At 36.4% G+C, this 17,950-nt stretch overlaps 1 protein-coding gene across 6 annotated transcripts in view; it reads left to right on the forward strand.

The window, feature by feature from the left end:
- LOC105212050 (protein sickie) overlaps window positions 1–17,950 on the forward strand; it is a 333,362-nt gene that overhangs the window by 145,057 nt on the left and 170,355 nt on the right. The gene's annotated exons all lie outside the window — the stretch shown is intronic.

Below are 17,950 nucleotides of genomic sequence, written 5' to 3' on the forward strand. Positions count from 1 at the left end.
AATGGGGAATTACAGGAGCAGATATAATTCTAGTGGAATATATATGATATACGGAAGTATAACTGGAGTAGTACTAAGAGGGATAAAAACATAAAATAATTATTAGTTGATAAGATTCTTGTGTTGCTTTTATGATTGTTAACCAACTACATTTTAGTTCAGACTATTTTCAATGATTTTTTTAAATTATATCAAAATTTTCATTTTATCAGAAATTGTTCACTGCTTTAGTTAACTCACAATACCTCGATTGAGAACCCCACAAACGGGCTCATTCAAATTACCGTATCAGTGTAGTTCGTTATAATTAAATCTTTCTCATGTGATTTGTGTTTGCTGGAAATTTCATTTCAAAAGCGTTTAAATTGCGCCAAAAATAAATAACGTTAAACACCTGTGCGCTAGCAGAAATACCTGCACATACATACACACGTCAATTTAAGCTCACCTGCCTTTGCATGTGTGTGCACTGCACCTAAATGCTTTTGGGCTTTCATATTATCCATAGTCCCTTTATGTGCATGCGTTCGCATTGTTTTCGTTTTCAATTTGTAATTAATTTTGTTGCAAAATAATTTTCGAAAATTCAATTACAATGAATGTCGCTAATTTTCCATAATCAGAAGCATTCTCTGTGCGCCAATTTGTTGTGGAAATGCAGGCTGATAGTAGAATTTATATTTCGTGGGGATTATGGTTGCTATAGCATACATAACGGTGGTGATGTTTGAGTGCTGAAGTATGCTACACAATTTTAGAAAATAATAATTTTGTAAAAAAAATATATTTTTTTTATATTTAAGTTATTTTTAAAACACTCTTCCACTTCAAAAAAATTGCTCCACATTTCAACAAGTAAGGAAAGGCTAAGTTCGGGTTCAACCGAACATTTTATACTCTCGCAATTTATTGAAGACATTTTATTAAGATAACACCCAAATTTACCTATAAATTCGGCACAAAGTTTAATAGAATAACGAAAATGGTCCTATATAGTGTATGAGGGCTGAGGAAATTCCTGAACCGATTTCATTCATTTTACCAGCAAGGTACACTATATCCAAGACTATACACACACTTAATTTCGCTAAGATATCTCACATATTAATCAATACATATATGCAGATTAAAGCCCAACGAATTTTTGAAAAACCTATAATTAGGTATATGGGAGCTGGGAGATGTTATTATCCGATTTTAATAATTTTTGGAACCGAGACTCACTATTAGAATAAACAATTTCCTCTGAATTACATTAAATTATCAGAGAGATTTATCCATATTTTCGGTTAAAATTCCCTTTAGGCGCGGAGTTCAACATGTTCGAAAACAGGGGCCTTGAAAAGTTATAGTCCGTTCTCAACAATTTTTTCTCAAGTGAAGCCAGAGATGATATGTACTATTTGTGTAAAGTTTTATTTCGCTATCTTTATCGGTTCCTTATGTATATATTATAAAGTGAACGAATCAGAAGGATTCAAAATTGAGTTATATGGGAAGTAGACGTAGTTGTGAACCGATTTCGCCGATATTCCACCAGTGTCATCAGGGTGTCAAGCAAATATTATATACCGAATTTCATTGAAATCTGTCGAGTAGTTCTTGAGATATGGTTTTTCACCCATAAGAGGTCGACGCCACGCCCATTTTCCATTTTGTAAAAAAATCTCAGCGCAGCTTCCTTCTGCCATTTCTTATACAAAATTTCGTGTTTCTGACATTTCTTTTTAGTGAGTTAACGCACTTTTAGTCATTTTCAACCTAACCTTTGTATGGGAGGTGGGCGTGGTTATTATCCGATTTCTTTAATTTTTGGACTGTATAAGTTTGGTTTATATAGCTTTATTGGTTTGCAAGATATATACAAAAACCCTATTTGGGGACGGGGTCACGCCCACTTTTCCAAAAAAATTGCATTCAAATGTGCCCCTCCCTAATGTGATCATATGTTCCAAATTTTATTTTCTTAACTTTATTTATGGCTTAGTTATAGCTCTTTATGTGTTTTTGGTTATCGCCATTTTGTGGGCGTGTCAGTGGTCCGATTCCGCCCATCTTCGAACTTAACCTTCTTATGGTGCCAAGGAATACGTGTTCCAAGTTTCATTAAGATATCTCAATTTTTACTCAAGTTACAGCTTGCACGGACGGACGGACAGACGGACAGACGGACAGACGGACAGACGGACGGACGGACAGACAGACATCCGGATTTGAACTTTACTCGTCACTTTGATCACTTTGGTATATATAACCCTATATCTAACTCGTTTAGTTTTGGGTGTTACAAACAACCGTTATGTGGACAAAACTATAATACTCTCTTTAGCAACTTTTGTTGCGTGAGTATAAAAATTATTATCAATATGTTTTCGTATTTTGTAATATTTTTGAATTTTTGCCTTGAACTATAAGCTCACAAAAATGGTCAAAATATTTATAATTTCCACTAAATACAATATTCCCTCTCAATCACAGCGAATGTATTCATTCATGATCAATATGCTAATGCGCCTAAATGTATGCATCGTTATGCGCGAATGATGATGAAATTGTTATTTTAGATTTTACATTTCGGCATTTGCATAATCATGGACAATAGATGATTGGAAAAATGTTCAAAATACATTACAAAAACACAAAATTAACAATTTATATTTTATGAGTTTAGAAAAAAATAATTTTTTTTCGAAGACCATTTCCATGAGTTTAAGCCTGATATTATGCACATAAATATATTACCATAGCTTGCCACTCCAAAGTACTAGCATATCTCCACACTTTCATCAAAAAAAAAAAAAAAAACAAATAACGAATACTTCAAATCACTATTTGTAACGCAAAAGTAATCGGAAATGGTTATTGGCAAGCATCCAGCGAAGAGTACATAAAGGTAAACGTGACAGAAGTGTAACAAAAGCCAACAGAGTTGGCATAACTCCATAAAGCTAAGTAGGTATTTAAGCAAAGCGTTCAATTTTTTTGTTGCCGCAAAAAGTTCATCGATAGTTTACAATAACAGGCAACAAGCATACAGCACTTAACAATGAGTGCATTCGCATTACACGATATTACAACACGTACACCACTCCACGCTATGGCACTCTGTTCAATGAGCCACTCCCGACGCTCCTGCAGCTCGCTTGCCTACAAAGCATTATGCATATTCTGGCGCTTTCAAGCCTTGCTTCGTCATTTCTCATCCGCGCGTGTTCGCATATCTTTACAGTTAATCTCTGGCGTGCGCTCTTTGCGCCGCGCCCAACAACAGTTTAGTGGTTCAAGCGCACTAACCCACCTCACAAGTGTTTTATTGCTACTTCCTATTTTTATTTATTTACTTTTATTATCATTTTTTACTCTTTGCTTGCTGCCATAGCCGCTTATAAAAATAGGTAGCTGCCACAGCTTCTTATTTGTTGCATACAGCATTCTTTCCGTACCGATTGCCAATTGTAGGGAAGTGGTTTTATTCAAATTGCCTTCGCTGTTATCTATTGTGTGTGGCATGAAAGGCGCTCTACTACTTTTGTTTATTATTGTAGTTGTTGTTGTTGTGGTACGCGTGCCTACGGCTTTAATATTTACTTCTTTCCTGTCTCGATTATATTTTCCGGTGATTTCTGTTTGCTATTAGCGGCATTATAGTATATGTACTCATTTCTTTGACACATATAAGTAGCAGTAGCAGATAAAAGTAGTCTCAATATTATTGATCAATATTATTGAAATATTTGAAACTAAGTCTATAACTGATTCGTAATACTATTTGCCTAAATACTTGAAGCTTATTCCTCACTGACTGATCATATAGTTAAGCCATATCTCTTGCGGTGCCAAAATATTACTGAAGAGTAAAGAAGCTTTCACATATCAACGAAACGATAATCATACATTCGTTTTGTGAAAGCTCTCAAAGCCAAAACATTCCTGAAGACTGAAGTAGCTTTCACATATCAACGAAACGCTTATCAGATAATCATATGCTTTTTGTGAAAGCTCTAAAAGCTTCGAATAGTAATTTTCAAAGTTTTTATTACGAAAGCTTTATCCCCTAATCATACATACTTTTTGTGAAAGCTCATTATGAAAGCTCTGAAAATTTCTAATGATCATTCAAAGCTTTTCTAAGTAGATATACTACTACACCCTTTATAAGACATAAACGTTGATATCTGATCTCTTCTACCACTATATTATTGATGAATGAATCATTATCGATAGTGTTTTGTAGGCAAAGTGGGCACTGAAACTCTTGCTATCAAACAAAAAAGCGAAAAAGCGTAAAAAGACAAAGAATATAAGAAAATTGCTCAAAATAGTAAAAGAGTTGTACCAGAAAAAGCAATAAAAAGTCGAAAGCTTTACGTATGCAATTTTCTCAGCACAAGTGTAAACAACATATGAGGTACACACCCATCTCAAGCACTTCACATCACAATTTTTATTCGACGTGCACAATTTCCACTTGTTTTGCAATTTACTTCCTTTCAAAAGGAAAACAAAAAACTTTCTTTTATTTCAATGCGCATTTTTACTTCTCTCTTCTTCTTCTTCTTCCACCAAAATTACAACGCTTCTGCACTTCAACTAAATCGAACAACAGGATGCATATTTCCGATCGTATCGCTGCGTTATTTGTGTGCAGCGCGCTTAGACAAGCATGAAAATAGCAAAATAGCTGCAGAGAAATTTATTTACCAAACGTGTGCGAATGCCATGCAGTGAAAGCCCATGCAGTTCCACTATATGTTACTATAATTTTGTGTGTCTTTTGTTTTTGTTGTTGTTGCTATTGTTGTAAGCGTGTAATAGGAAAAGGAGCATGCAGTCAAACGCACATTCAAATCGATAGCAATGACAATGAAATAGTGTGGGAAATATGTTGGCAACATTTGTAGCGGATGCCGTAGAAATCGAACGTCGTCTTTTGAGTGCCACAGGAGGGAGTGAGAATTGAGACGGCGCTCACTAATGACATGCCAACATGCCTGACATGCAAATGCAATATTATAAATGCTGTGGATATATTTAAAGATATGAAAAGTCTATGTTATTATAGCATTTAGCAAAAAGAAACATAAAAGAGCATTCTTTATTTTAGCAGATAAACTTTGATCAAGAAAGCTTCGACTCTACATCTAAAATGAGGTAAAGTAAACCCAAACAACATATTTCTTCATATGACCAGCATGAGTGCAATAAGACCAGTGAAAGTCCAGAGAGATTGCACTCAATTATAGATCCTTAGAAAACTCAAGTACAGCTGTCAATAAATTAATCCCCTAATTTATGGTGAGCATCTTGAGTATAATTTTAATGTAAAAGGTCTGGTGAACTTTAGAAAGCTTTCAAAAAGCTCTTGAGTCTATTTTGAGGTATGAGGTATTTGCCGATGTAGAATGTTTTAGAAGAACTGTATCTTCACTTTATTTATGTTAACCTTATGTCTGAAGATTTTAATATTTTTCCTGAATTGCAAAATTTTGCGCTGATTTTAAACATTTTATAGTAAATATTATGAATTTATGATAACAGCGCCATCTACATGGTTTCCACAAGCCAACAAAAGCTTGTAATGGTGCAAGATTCTGTACAAAGATATGGATTTACTCACATGATCCCAAAGAGCTTTTCTTCTCATGCTCAATGCTATTTTCAAAGCTCATTACACATCTCACGTACCTAACACAATAAAATTTTAATTAAAATAGATATACAACAAAGTCATATTTCCTCTAAGCTCAACTATAGCAAAATCGCAAAATCCCAAAGTCCAAACGAACGACCGACCGTCCGCCCACCCACACTTGCCGAAAATTGGCTGCACTTCCAATTAAAATACCAAATTGAATTCACATGCTGACACGTTTGCGACTGATTGTAGATAATTTCCAGTCTAGTGCGAAGACAGAATGCCGACAAAACACCAGCACACACCAACTAACGGCCGGCCATCAACAACTCAGCACATTGCCAGCGATTTTGCATCAGTAAATATGCTTAGCATCAGCACTTTCAGCAGCAAGTATCAGCTGATGAGCACAGCAGCAGCATCATCATCATGTTGCCCATCATCGTCGTCATCAAAGTAAACAGCAACCGACTGCCGCTGCTGTTGCTCCAGAGCAAATTTCGGTGCAAAATATTTTCATTATTAATGCTCGCCCAAGAGGCCAGTGGGCAACGAGCGGCAACTAGGACATGGTCAGCTGCCACAAAAAGCGCCTCGACATTGAAATATCAAAAACTATTTCGAAGAAAATCACTCAGACAAAAGCTGAAAAGCCAAGTCAAGCCACTGACTGCTAAATGGCTGTATCGGGTGAGCGCTGGCTCGACAGCGGTATGCGGAGGATGCGAGGCATTCAGCAGGAAGACAATTTCAATAATTTCAAGTTTAAGGAATTCTCCCAAAGACCTAGCCAGCCGGACGAGTGCGAATAAAAAAATGCTAGACAAATCAATGAAAATGCACTGACATTAAATAAGGAAGTGGCGTTGTATATGCAACAGCAAGCTGCCACAAATGTGTGGAGGAAATTGCAAAAAAAAAGTGCCAAAACAAATTTAAGTTAAGAAGTCAGAACCAATACTGTTGTAGTCTATTGGAGATATCGAAAGAAGATGTAGCTTCGAGCAGCTCGGCAGCTCAGCGTAATGAGCAACGAGTCAAAGAGGCGAGCGTTGCAGGCAGGCAGGAAGTTACAGGCGCGCCCGCATCCTGTGTGCATTGCACGAGCACTCTACCAACAAGGGATCGAGTGCAAGCAGCTACTAGTGCGACTGCGGGTTGAACTTTGCTGCTGTGTGGTGCACCAGCATTACTTGCTGCCAATAACTGAAAATTTAATTTTCAATTGAATGCACTCACATTTGCAGTGACCGACCAGCAGCATGCTGTCGAAGGCCAACAGAATGCGGTCCAGAGCAATAAAGAAATGTGGTAGAAGAAAAAAATATATTTTTACATATATTTTTTAATTTAGTAACTCCTAAGTGGGTATCGCAATTTCTGAAAAAATGTGCCTGAAGCCAGAGAAATGCTCTGGTGGGCTGAAGTCCAAACCAATAACGGCAATATTAAGTAAGAAAGCAAGTGTATGTAGTATATGTAATATCTGGTGCTGAAAAAATCTCAACATAACCTACTTCCGACTTAGCTAGCTGCGTTTTTATGTAGAAGCATATATGATATATGAAGTAGTTACTTTCAAACCAGTTATACATTACCTTCGGACCAGTGTCGGTTGTGAAATATACATCAGTAATATCATAATTTGAACTTATAATCGAATTCTTTAACAATTTAGATTTATACTTACATTTTTCAACTGGTACCGAACTCCTTACTTTGAAACTCGTTAACGAAGCCCACAAATTTAGTCAGTTACACCAAGCGAATTATTGAAATATTTATTGTTTTCCAATGAACTGTTTATAGCAATATTATATACATATACATTAATTACGAAATTGCCAAATCTCTCAATATAAATGAGCCAGGATACTGCCGCAAAAAATACAAAAAAATCGCTTTGTCACCAAATGCGACAATACTTCAAATTGACAAAATTCCAATCACTATTATCACGTTTTCATCATTTCTCTAACATATTCGTCATGCCAAGCTTTCAGAGGACATATAATGCAAACCAAAAGCCTCAAGCCAACAATGTGCACCAAACAACTCCGTCGCTCTCTCCCTCCCCGTCAATGCAAAATGCATATCTACTTCATAACATCAGTGCGCCTTTGTTGACTGCAAATTTTGGTTGATTGGTTTAGACTATTTGTGTGTGTTCCGTTTGTTTGTGTGTATATGTGTATATGTGCGTGTGGGTGACACAGTCGATTGTGGCTCGCCAGTGGCTGCTGGCGGTTATTGCGGTCAATTCAGTTGAGCATTAAATCGATTTCAATGAAATTTAATCGTCTCTCTCTTCATTAGAAGGCGCATATCAATGGCCAATGGCGGTTGTAAGTCTGTAGCATTGCCACAATGTCAACAACTATGTAGCAACACTACAAAAGCCAAAGTTTCCCTTAAGGGTCTATCACAAAACAATTCCAACCATTCATGCACAATTTTTCGTTATTCTCACAAAGTTCAAGTGAAATTTTGAGTGCGATGCCACAATGATGCTCGAATGGGCGTTAAAACGTTTCACAAGTTTAGTTCAAGAGTGAAGTCAAAGTTCAAATTGTGTGCGGAGCGAATGTTTAAGTATAAACTGCTGGAAGTGTAGGTAAATAGTGTTTTTAGCACTTTCTTGGGAAAACAGGCACTTTAAGCTGATTAATAGTTAATTTTCTTAGAGGTGAGCAGGAAAGATTTAAGCTCTCGCTCTATATCTCTCTCTCTCTGACTTCTATAGTTGCATTATCTTATTCCTGTATGCTCTTTAATTCTTTAAACAGTATTTTATACTTCCCAACAGGCTTTGAATTATTAAAACATATTAAATCTAAAATCGCTTTCTGATTCTTATGTCCTGTAAAGATCTTCAGACACCACGCTTAAAGTTTAAAAAGCTCATATATCACATATTTAGCATCCCTTTATCTCCTTTAAACCTCACTTTTTTTTAGATTTTATGGAATCCCGTTGAATTCTGCTTATTTTCGCATGCATTTAATGCCCATAAAAATTAATCGCTTCACCACAGACTGCTACTGGACTTTCATAATTCCTTTTTAAAGCTCACACGCCACTCGACTTTGTCCGTTTGCTGGAAACATTTGATATTTAATGGCTTTATTCAAATTGCTTTGGACTTTATTTAGTCACTTTGCCTTATCCATAGTTTTAGTGACTTTTTTATTTTACTTTTCGCCGTTCCTTCACGCTCTCTCCTTGTTATTATTATAATATTTTTTTTGCATTGCGCTTCCATTCTCTTCTTTGTGCGTGTTTGTATATATAAGTAAAGCTTAAAAATCCATAAAATTTTTAAAACCTGGTCACACCTGATGGCAAATTCTGATTTTTTTTTACTGCTTTGTTTGGATTTTGTTTATACCTTTTTTGAGATTTCACGCCGTTCTACCTTTTCAAGCGCATTTTAGCGCTCTCCTGTTTCAGCAATTGTACGTGAAATATTTTTCAGTAAATAATGATTTTTTTTTTTAATATTTGCACAACAAATTTGACATTTTTCAAATACTTTGTCATTTGCAAAAAAGTGTGAAAATAAAATGAAATATTTACCAAAAATGTGGTAAAAACATTTTTGAATATTAAAAATGTCTTTTATATTATTATTTTGGTGTTTAATGCTCAATTAATATTCATGGCGACATGCATGAATTGTTTAAAAAAGCACTTAAAAATTCACCGAAATTAAATTGTATTTTTTTGGAATTTTTTGTTGCATAAATTGTAAAAAAAATATTCAAATTTGCATTTTACAGAAATTTAATCAAATTTTCAAGCAAAAATATGGCGATTGTCATCCAAAATATATAAGGATCTATATGTCCATATCGAAACAAATTGAGTCAGAGGCTAATTATTTGCGGAACCAAAAGTTAGTTAAGATTAACGAAGCTCTCGTGTATTTCATCTGGCATAAAGCTATCCCGTGTATATTTTTTCCCAACAGTTGACAATTGGTTTGACAGGTTTCACTCAAGAAATTATATACCACTAAAAGGAACCCTGTTTTTTGTTTACTTGTACAAATATACAGCATTCTTTATGCTGAAATACCATTAAATATATAGGCGCCTACAGCTCAATATTATTGACAGCAATTTCCCTTTATCTCTAAGCGCAACTAACTTGACGGCTTCGTTTCCTCCAGAACTGCACTCTCTTTCGCAATTATTTTGTACTTCCCTGTACTCTGTGAAATACAAAACGCTTTGTTGACAATAATCTATGAAATTTATTAATAATGTTCAAGAAAAAATTCTTAATAAATAAATTGAAAGATGAAACCACAAAAGTGGCGTTGCCATTAAGACTTTTGCCTCCACGGCAAGCAACTTCAGCAGTAGCAGCTGCTGCTGCTCGGCAACCACCCACCTACATGAGAAACACTACACAGCGTCAATTGTGAACGGAAATGCATAGAGTAATGTGTGGACCACACACACGCGCCACATGCGAGTGAGTATGGCGGATGGAGCGACGGACCGCCTGTCAATTGCAATTGAAACCGCTGAGCTTTTGACTTTCCGCAAACGACTACATTCTTTCAACGGTAGCGCGGTGTGTGGTGTGTGGTGCAACGCTGTACTCGAACATACTAATAAGTATATTAGGAAGCATGTGGCATACTCGAAATGAATTGCTTTGTTGCACACTGCAATGAACTCACGCGGTGCATGGCAACCGCAAATGTGTGGCAGCAGCGCGATATTGCGATAGCAAGCTTACATAGTGGAGACGGCAATGGAGGTGCTGCTGCTGCTGCCGGTGGTGTGAGGTGAAAAGTAGTTAAGCTGCGGACGCGCACGAACAGCTAAGCATCGGTTGGCTTGATGAAGTTATAAGCGATATCCGTAGTTATATTTACAGTGGTCAAAGCAACGCTGCCGTTGCAGTAACTAATAATGGTGCGGTTAGCGGTGGATGAACAGCGGCGTCGTTGAATTTTTTGGAGGAGGAGCTGGATGCAACTTTGATTACCAATATCCACAATTAGTAGAAGGGTTTCCCAAAAATATCCAGCAATGTTGGCATCAGCCTCAATCAAATATGTCCAGAGTTTTGAACTACGTAAGGCTTTTTAACTAAACTGTATTCTATTAGAAATACGATGGGGTCTATGAGACCGTACTCCTCCCACTTTGTCGGGTATGTTTTTTTAATTCTCAACTCTGTGCTGTGTGACTGGTAATAACTTACTCTTTGAAAACTTTTAGTCTCAAGATATCCCAAATTAAAGTTTATTTAAATGGGGTCTCCTATACCCTTTAACCCTTGTGGAATTTCTGAATTCTATTTCGTTCAATTTCAATATTCTCATCGCATTCCGAAAATCATTGGCACTTTTCTTACGAGTAAATGAGCTTTCAAGTCGTTATAGATTTGCTGCTTCGCACAATCGCTTTCTCACTTTCAACTTACCGCGCAGATGAGTGTGTAAAGTGGCATTGCGATGTCCTTGTGCCATAAGTTGGTGTTCATGCTGCACTTTACTGCCACTTTTTCTGTCATTTATGTCAATTGCAATATTTCTTATCACCAGCGTTAATGTCTGCGAGTGTGTGAGTGGAGATTGGTGCAACAGACTAGATGACCACCGGTGTGGACCATAGCGCACATTCTCACGCTTATTGCACTCATTTTACAATTGGACTTACTCGCTTGTGTTATACTCAACAACAATATGTTGTTGTTGTTATTACATTTACTATACAACACTAGCTGTCCGCCACTTGGCACTCGCCACTTGCCACTTTTGTTTTTGTTATTTGTTTTTCATTTAAAATGAAGACAGCAAGTGGCATTTATTGCCGCCACACAGCGCCGATTTATGAGTGTGTCGTCGTTGGGTGCGGCGGCTCTGCGGTCGCCACTGCATTGACATTGTTCTGATCTGCGCGCCAATGTCCACTGCAATCGGATGAGTCGAGTTATTGTATTATTGGCAACTGCAATCAGCCGATTTGCTCTGTGCTGTACGGTCTAGCGCGCTATTTACAATTTCCGTGCGCTTCCTTGCTGTCCTCCAAACACTCACACATTTACAAATCCGTTTGTATAATAGTATGGCCCTCAATATGCTGAGAGTCACGTATGCTTTTGGCACTTGCTGATCTGACCACACATATGACACATACCGTTACCGCATCATCGATTGTCTAGAGATTGGCCCTGGGTCAATCTTGGCAAGCGGAAAGTTGCGTGGGAAATTCCATTCTTTCCTTCACTGCTTTTGTGCTCTAATTCTTCGGCGCTTTTGTTATGGTTTTGAATTGTGTTGAAGGAATGTATGTGCTTCAGTGCTGAACAGCCTTGGTTAAGGAAGATTGGAAAATTCTTATGCATATTGATTCTTATACATACCTACATACTTATGTTCATTCTTAAATTACAATGAAGATATCGTAACTCAACTTGTTGTAGAAGTGTTTCTTCGCTCTTCTAAAAATCGCCAAAATTGGACTACAAGTTTTCAAGGTCCAAGATATCAACCATGAGGACCTCAGTGCTTGTGTCTCATTCTTATCGAAAATATGGGAACATCTTTCACCTATTCTAAAGCAATTCAGAGGAGATATTTTCCTTATAATACTGTGCCTCTTTACCATAAAGAGACAAAATCAGGTCATCACTTCCTTTATCTATATACCTCATATATGGATTTTCATACTTCCAGTGGACTTTACATCTGCTAATATGTGAGATATCTTAGCAAAATTAAGTGAGCGTATAGCCTTGGATAGCTTTGTAGCAAAAAGAGTTGAAATCCATCAAGGAACCACCACAGCTTCCATATACTATAAATGAATTTCGTTATTCTGGTGAACTTTATGTCGAATATATGGTTCAAATTGTGTGTTTTCTTATTAGAATTACGTTCTTAAAAATATATCACCCTATCCCCAAAATACTCAATATAGTGATAAAATCGGATCTTGATCTAGTCTCCATACACCTATCATACAAAATTTTCCCCAATTCCTGAAAATGTTTTCATTCTTTGAACCTTCAGAATTGTGAGAATATAAAATGTTAGCTCTTCCTTACTTGTTCTTTGTAAAAATCTAAAATCTCAAATCTCTTACGCCTCATACAAGCAGTCCAAATTTACATAAACTCTATGCTTTATTACTAGAAATGGCTTCGCCAACATCATTAAGCCGATTAAGCATCAACACTTGGGTGTTCGCGACAACTTTACTCCTATCAAGCGCAATAAATCATTTCTCAAAGACTATTTCATCTGCGCTTTGTGCGTTTTTGTGACTTTTGATTGATCACTTCGGTGCAAATGAAAGAGTTTTTTATGCATGTATGTCGGGAAAGCGTACAAACAACTGCATTGTAAATTTCTGAAGATAAAATAATATGACAGTATGAGCCAATTTACTAAATTAGAATGAATAAATGCTAGAATATAATGTGTAGTACAAATCAAATTAGTGAGACAACAAATTGTTGTTCTAACGGGTGGAGTTGTAAGAGCACACGCTGCGCGTACACGACAGATAACACTTAACGGTAATTATTGCCTTGAAATAGTGGAAAAATGCTTAAAAAAGATATATTGTTCCATACATATCTACTATATATGTATATAATATGATAAAGCGTGTGTGCGTTTAACTGCAGTGACCGTTTCCATGTTGCTTTCAAACACTTATTTGATTGATTAAGAAGATGACCTCAATTGCATGCAGCGTTCTACATACCGCACACAAGCCAATCGAAATTAGAAACAATAAGAAACACATGAAGTAATAATAAAGATGTATTTGGAACTCAAATCCATTTATTAACTAACAAGCAAAAGCTTGTCGGATAATTAAAAAATATTTGTGGGTATGTGAGCATGTATGTGCTCCAATGTGTATCAATTAAAAATTGAAAGCAAAATTATAAATCAGCTTCAATGAACGCTCAGGAAATACCAGTGTCGAACAGATGTAGCCAACAGATGCGGTAATAAAAGCAGGTCAGTGACGTGGGTAATATGCACCCTGTAGGAAAATTTGCTGATATCTTCATGGTAGTTATATTTTAATTAATGCAAGCAAAAAACTTAACATGATACAGAATACAGAATTATTGTTTTGCTCTAGAATCCCGAAATTTTTATATTTAATGTATTTGAATTATGTTATATTCGATATCATAATATACACTCTAAAAGCATTAAACAACTTAAATAGCCTTTTTGCCTTTTGAATTTCGCGGCTATGTATAAAGCGCTACAGAGCTCGTATCTGGCAATACTATACATCTTTGAAAGGTATTGATATAACCTACAAAACGACGCTGCATGATTAGTTTGGATATTGCGTTCAACAGTTATAGAGGTGTAAACATGTAGCCGAACGCCGAAATTCACGCTATTTTTCAAGTTTTCCTTCGTTAAAGGCAAATCCGATAGAGAAACGTTCAGTGAGATTAATGGTGTTTTGGAGGATGGTACTCAATCTACTTGGAACTACGGAGGAATGGTTTCGGCGATTCAAAGCGGGTGAAAAGGAAAGGTGGAAGACCTGTGACGACGAATACCGATCAAATCATGCAAAACATCGAGTTAGACCGGCATATGGCATCTCGTGACATCGCCCAGGAGATGGGAGTTAGTCAACAAACCATTTTAAACCATCTGCAGAGGGCTGGATACACAAAAAAGCTGGATGTTTGGGTGCCGCATTTGACGCAAAAAAAACTTTCTGGGCCGAATCAACGTCTACGATATGTTGCTGAAACGGAACGAACTCGACCCATTTTTGAAGCGGATGGTGACTGGCGAAGAAAAATGGATCACATACGACAATATCAAGCGAAAACGATCGTGGTAGAAAGCCAGAGAATCGTCCCAAACAGAGGCCAAGCTGGGATTGACGGCCAGGAAGGTTTTGCTGTGTGTTTAGTGGGATTGGAAGGGAATCATCCACTAAGAGCTGCTCCCATATGACCAGACGTTTAATTCTACCATCTACGGGGAACAACTGGACGACCTGAAGCGTCCAGAATTGGCCCACAGGAAGAGTGTACTGTTCCACCAGGGCAACGCCAGACCACACACTTCGTTGATGACTCGTCAAGCTACGGGAGCTCGGATTGGAGGTTTTATCGCATCCACCATATAGCCCGGACTTAGCGCCAAGTGATTACCACCTGTTCATGTCCATGGCGAACGCCTTTGGTGGTATAAAGTTGAACTCAAAAGAGGCTTGTCAAAAGTGGCTGTCCGAGTTCTTCGCAAAGAAGAAGGGGGACTTCTACGAGGAGGGTTTATAAAGCATTGAATAAAGAGCAAAAAAGTGGAAGGGAGATATTTTCCAACTTATATATGTAAATGTAAATCATATACTTGCTGATGCCGGTTTTCATATAAAATATCAAAAAAATTTAGAGCAAGGCCAGGATATTGGACATATTTAATTTTTCTGCAATTTATTTATAAGTGTAAAAAATAAAAATTTAGAATATAAGAAAATATCCCCGATATTTATTATCGGGATCCCGAAATTAAATTTTCAAATTTTCGGAATTCTTAAATATCATCAAATTCTGAAATAGAGCGTTTTATCGACTAACACTTCATATATTTCTCTTATGGGAATTTTTCTTACTGGGCCTCTTACTAACTTCGAATTATCGAATACGTAAATAAGCATGCTTAAGGCATTTCATTTTCTGCATTCAGTTTTTTGAAATAAATTGCGGCGCCCAACATTGAACTTGAACTCCATGAACCGCGCTAACTAGTATATTTATAGAGGCCATTTCTCTTTGATAATTTTCTTTCAACTCATGATCGATATATACCAATTTTTTATATACTCATATAAATTTCTGTATATACCCATGTACATTTCTACTGTTTTAAAATCACCAAACAACCGTAGCCACTGCATTGCGACCGATCATTAAGCGGCAAATGTCAACGACAGCCACTGACAGTCGGAGCAGGAAATTGAGTGTTGAAAAATTGTGCAAATGTCAACAATGTGTGAGCGACTAGTGGTGCTGAGTAACTAAAGCAAAAAATTTTAAACAAATATCAGCTATTTTATATACAATTTTTCATTGCAACAAACTTTCGGCGCAACAAAAAAGTTTAAAATAAATGCCATCAGCAATCAGCTGTTTTTCAGCGCTCGCGCTCAACTAACAGTAAAAAGTGTCATTTATCAATGCGGCTGTCAGCTGTAGAGCCTGGAACACGAACATAATCTGGTTTACGCTAACTTTAAAGAACTTGAAAAAATGTTTAAAAATGTTTGTTGATAAAACGTTCGGGAAAATGTTCTGAAAAATAAAACACAACATTATAAATACACTCTTTCTATATATATGTATGACAAGAGTAATCCAACTCTACGCCACACAAGCGCACACGCACTGAAATGACAAATTCGTGGCTTGTTTAGAATCGCTTGACGTTTAAGCTGTCAAACAAACGTCACGCTGTACATGCATATCTAAGTTTGATATATGTGTGAGTTTTAAATTTTTTTGTTGTTGTTCTTGTTTTTTGTTGCCGGCGAGTACAAAGTTTTCGACTTATCTTAATGTATTTTTGGACAAATTTCCGAGGTTGAGTGACGTAGGAAAATCACGACTTCAATAAAAAGCTAAACCGCACACAATTCGGTGGGGTTTTGTGGTTTTTTAAGTGTGTGGTCGGGAAATGTATGTGTATTTTTGTGGCCAACTCGTTTATTGCTTCTTCTGATTTTCTGTCATTCACATGCATAACGGCTCTCGCACAGCTTAATCGTAAAAACTTGTAGATGAATGAAGCGCTCATTTATTTTCAGTACAACTGATTGTTTTTTCTTTTGTTTGGTGCCCTTTTTTACAACAACCATGAACATAAAAAGTGTGCGAAGTTTTCTCATAGGCCGTGAACTTTATTGCCCGTTAACTATTAAAGTGGTTTAAGTGCGCTAAAGCATATTGAAAGCAATGAAATTAAGTATGGAATTGTGTAGAGAATTTAAATAAGCGGACACTATTCTAATTTTAATTGCTCGGAAGTGTCGCTTGGGTGGGAAATTTATCGATTTGAAAAGGTTATTGACATATTCTTGACACTGAAAATCAATTCTCGAAATTCAAGGTTATAATGTTATATGAAAAATATATTTCTAGGAAAAGTTCTACAATTATGGTTCTTTTCCACTCCACTTCCACCAGAGAAACTTTTAAGAAATTATGTGTCATGCTTTACCATTTCTTCTTTCCGTACAACCTCACACTCATTTATAGTTGGGAAATAAACGCTTAAAAGCTTTTACTGTATGTAAATTTGTATACCTTCACCTGAACTCGTAAAAGGAGTTGCTTTGTTGTGACCGCTCAATTTGATAGACACAAGAGCCGCGCGGTAAGCCGGTGGGCAATAGAATGAATCATAGCGCCTGCTTAGTAATTCAATTATATTTTCATTGAAATTTAAAGAAAAAAGTACTTCAAGCCAATTCAGTTAGACTACCCAAAAATCTGGAAGATATTTATGTTCATCTATACTACTATACTATAGAGAAAAGATTTGTATGTGTGTTTGTAATGAACTACCGATTTCAAAAATTCTTTCACCATTGGAAAGCTACGTTCACCCTGAGTAACATAGGCTATATTTATTGCTTATATTAATTTTTTGGAAATAGTTCCCAGGTGAGGGTATCAAATGAAAATCGCTTGCAAGTCATTCTCTTCGCCTCAAAATCCCGTGCGAAGCCAGAGCGGTCTGCTAGTTTGCTTATATTTTATTTAAAGGAAATTTTCAGTATGACTTCCTCAATATCTATATAGATTTTAAAGATATTATTACCAAAATCCAAACAGATAAATTATGAGGGACTAACCGGAAGCACCTCTTTGGTATAAGAACCTGACCAACCTGACCCAAGCAACTTTCGTTGAGATCCTATGATTAAAATGAACATATTGGAACGATGGTTTACCTCTGCAAACAGACTTAGAGAGTTTAAATCACGATCATGGCTGGTTTGAGATATACGTATGGATACTTACTATATACATACCTATATTACAAGAAAACTATCATGATTTGATCACCATAATATAGAAAGTAATTCGGAAATCTTTTCAAAAAGTTTTTCAGATCCTGAATCACCAAGAAACATAATTTAATTATTAAATAAATATATTCAAATTATTAAATAGAACTGTAGCTGGAGAATATATTCCGTAAAAACCAAACAAAAAATATAATTCAAATTTCTAATTTCAACATAAACTCAAATTCTCACCACTCACCAGCAAACTATTCTCAACAACTTTCAA

This window comes from Zeugodacus cucurbitae, chromosome 3 (assembly GCF_028554725.1).
Source record: "Zeugodacus cucurbitae isolate PBARC_wt_2022May chromosome 3, idZeuCucr1.2, whole genome shotgun sequence".
In the NCBI taxonomy this organism is placed as follows: domain Eukaryota; kingdom Metazoa; phylum Arthropoda; class Insecta; order Diptera; family Tephritidae; genus Zeugodacus; species Zeugodacus cucurbitae.